Source organism: Ornithorhynchus anatinus, chromosome 7 (genome assembly GCF_004115215.2).
Source record: "Ornithorhynchus anatinus isolate Pmale09 chromosome 7, mOrnAna1.pri.v4, whole genome shotgun sequence".
NCBI classification, from domain to species: domain Eukaryota; kingdom Metazoa; phylum Chordata; class Mammalia; order Monotremata; family Ornithorhynchidae; genus Ornithorhynchus; species Ornithorhynchus anatinus.
In genome coordinates, this window is record NC_041734.1 from 35808464 (window position 1) to 35812264 (window position 3801).

A 3801-nucleotide genomic window follows, 5' to 3' on the forward strand; every position below is an offset into this window, starting at 1 on the left:
TTTCCCTCTTCAAAACCTTACTTAAAAATCACCTCCTCCAAGAGGCCTTCCCAGACTGAGCTCCTCTTCCCCCTCTACTCCCTCTGCCATCCCCCCTTTACCTCTCCGCAGCTAAAGCCTCATTTTCCCCTTTTCCCTCTGCTCCTCCACCTCTCCCTTCCCATCCCCACAGCACTGTACCCGTCCGCTCAACTGTATATATTTTCGTTACCCTATTTATTTTGTTAATGAATTGTACATCGCCTTGATTCTATTTAGTTGCCATTGTTTTTACGAGATGTTCTTCCCCTTGACGCTGTTTAGTGCCATTGTTCTTGTCTGTCCGTCTCCCCCGATTAGACTGTAAGCCCGTCAAACGGCAGGGACTGTCTCTATCTGTTGCCGACTTGTTCATCCCAAGCGCTTAGTACAGTGCTCTGCACATAGTAAGCGCTCAATAAATACTATTGAATGAATGAATGAATGTCCAGCCTCAAGTTCTTAGCTCAGAGTTCATGGGAATGGCAAATTTCCTTACTGGAGGCATTTGCAGAAATCAGAATGGGACTATTAGCTATTAATTAATGTGCTATATGCTATGTATGATGCACTGTGTAAAGTAAAAAAAAAAGGAAGTCCACTGAATATACTATTTACAGATTGTGTCCCTCTGAAGGACAGGGACCATGCCTATTTGTATGTTCCTTCTCAGGGCTTAATACAGTGATCTACACACACACAATAAGTGCTTAATAAATACTATTAATCTTACTATTTTCCTTTGTGATGTTTAAGAAGAACAGCATACTAAACAAGTGTTTGCCAAGACATACCTTTTTTTTTTTAACAGTTTTTGTTAAGCATTTATTATTTGTCAGGCACTGTACTAAGCACTGGGTGGATACAGCTTAATCATATCCGAGAGGCCTTCCCAGACTATTCCCAACTTTTCCTCATCTCCCACTCCCTTCTGCATCATCCTGACTTGCTTCTAGGGCTCTTTCTCCCTCTCATCCCCACAGCACTTATGTATATATCTGTTATTTTATTTATCTGTATTGATGTCTGCCTCTCCCACTCTAGACTGTAAGCCCACTGTGGGCAGGGAATGTGACTGTTTGCTGGTGTACTGTACTCTCCCAAGCACTTAGGATAGTGCTCTGCACACTGTAAGCACTCAGTAAATATGAATGAATGAATTAATTAATTAATTAATACTGAACCCAGTCCATGTTCCACATGGGACTCAGTCTTAATCCCCTTTTTACAGGTGAGGTAACTGAGGAACAGAGATGTTGTGACTTGTCCAAGGTCACACAGTAAACAAGTGACAGAGTTAGGATTCGAACTCAGGCCCTCTCCTTCCCAGGTCTTAGCTCTTCCCACTAGGCTGCTTAGGAACCTCTTCCTAACTAGTGCTTTGTAGATCATATCTGGAGAATATGTTGTTATGCTCAGGAGTACTAATAGTTGTTTTAGAAGTAGAAGTAATAATAATATTACTATTACTAATAGTAATGACACTTATTGAGCACCCACTTGGTGTGACACACTTTATTAGACACTTGGAATGAAGAAGTGACACATTTCCTGCCCACAAGCAACTTCAAACATATTTATTGAATGCACTGTAATAAGCGTTGGCACGCTAATAGAGGCACAGAGTCCCAGGTATCTCTTAGCAACAAGCAAAATTTAAGCAGTGGATTTTTTTCTTGAATTTCTACACCAACAGACAGTCAATTTATGGCCTGTCTCAGCATATTTTAATTTTAGACTCTTCTCATTTTCAATAAAGTAGACAGTTTCTTGCCTCAGGGGGGATAAAATACATCATGAAAGGAGCCCATAAGTTGCATTTGAAATGTCATACATTTGCAGTTCACTGCCCTATATTCAAGGGATAAGGAAGGCTTGATACAGGCATGGTTTTGCCCTGAGGCAAAATAGCTCTAAAAACTTTCAAGCTGCATTTCCCTAAAAGAACACCAGAAAAAAGCCTGCAATCTATCATCCTTATGGCTTCTAAAGGTACTGTTAACTGAACATAATCACTAATTGTTTAGAGGTTTCTGTGAAATTATCCTCCCATCCATCCCACAAAGTTGTTATTCCAGCTGGAACTGACTCTGTTTTTGGAAACGTTTAGCAAGAAGGGCTGAAAAGTCAAAGGATTCTTCCCCTTACCATCCTTTATCTATCAATGCTGTTGACTATGTGCAGAGCACTGTAAGAAGTGCTTGAAGCACTCTGTTGTTTTATTGGCTTTAGGGAAGCTGCATGGCCTAGTGGATAAAGCATGGGCCTGGGAGCCAGAAGCACCTGGCTTCTAATTCCGGCTCTACCTCTTCATTCATTCATTCAATGGTATTTATTGAGCGCTTACCATGTGCAGAGCACTGTACTAAGTACTTGGAACCACTTGTCTGCTGTGGGATCTTGGGCAAGTAACTTCACCTCTCTCTTTCTCATTTACCTCATCTCTAAAATGGGGATTAAGACTGTAAGCCCAATGTGGGACAGGGACTGCATCCAAATCAATTACTTTGTATCTAACCCAGTGCTTAGTCCAGTGCCTGGCACATAGTAAGCACTTAACATATACCACAGTTATTATTACTATTTCTCCTCATGTTTGCAGGGAGCTCCCAAGAAAAAGGCAAGTGATGAAAAGATATTACTGAGCCCAATTCTCTCCCCCTCCATGGGAAGTCAGCTACCCCTATAATCCCTTGGTGACACCTCTTAATGGATTTCCATGGATGGAGGATGCGAATATATTCCTTCTTTTGTTTTAAAGTAATTCTGCCTTCGAGATTGGGGCTGAGGGTGTGCAGGGTGAAAACAGATGCAGTTTCCAGATGCTTTATAGAAAGGCATGAGTAAGAGTCCATGAAAGGTTGCTAGAGAGAAAGTCGGTGATTTAGAGGGTGAATCTGGAGTAATATGTTGGATGCTATGTTCCACCTGTTAATTCAGTCGTATTTATTGAGAACTTACTGTGTGCAGAGCACTGTACTTAGCTCTAAGTTGGTACCTCCTCAGATGTTAGGACCAGGAGGACAACTGTCACCTTTGTTTTTCCGAGGATCTTCCCCCTGCTGCTGAACACAGAATTCTGGACTCCCTTCTGCATTGCCCTAACTTGCTCCCTTTGCTTATCCCCCCTACTCCCAGCCCCTCAGCACTTATGTATATAATCCATAATTTTTATTTATTTGTATTGATGTCTGTCTCCCCCTTCTCTGGACTATGAGCTCATTGTGGGTAGGGAATGTCATTGTTTATTGTTGTATTGTACTTTCCTAAGCTCTTAGTACAGTGCTTGGCACAGCACAGTAAGCGCTCAATAAATATGATTGAATGAATGGAGTGGACAGGCCTGGTACTGCCCAGTACTTACATTGCTAATGACCATATGGAGGGGTAAATTGGAGTATTTGGGAGGTTATTAATCAAGAAGCAGAATGGCTTAATGGATAGAGCACGGGACTGGGAGTCAGAAGGACCTGGGTTCTAATTCCAACTTCACCACTTGTCTACTGTGTGACTTTAGACAAGTTGCTTAATTTCTCTGGACCTCAGTTACTTCATCTGTAAAATGGAAATTAAGACTGTGTGCCCCACATGACACATGAACTGTGTCCATCAGTCCATCAATCAGTCATTATTTATTGAGCAATTCCTGTTTGCAGAGCACTGTCAAGTGCTTGGGAGAGTCCTATCTATCCGACATATTCCCTATATCCAACTTGATCAGCTTGAATCTCCCCCAGCACTTAGTTCAGTGCCTGGTACAGAAAAAGCACTTAACAAATACCA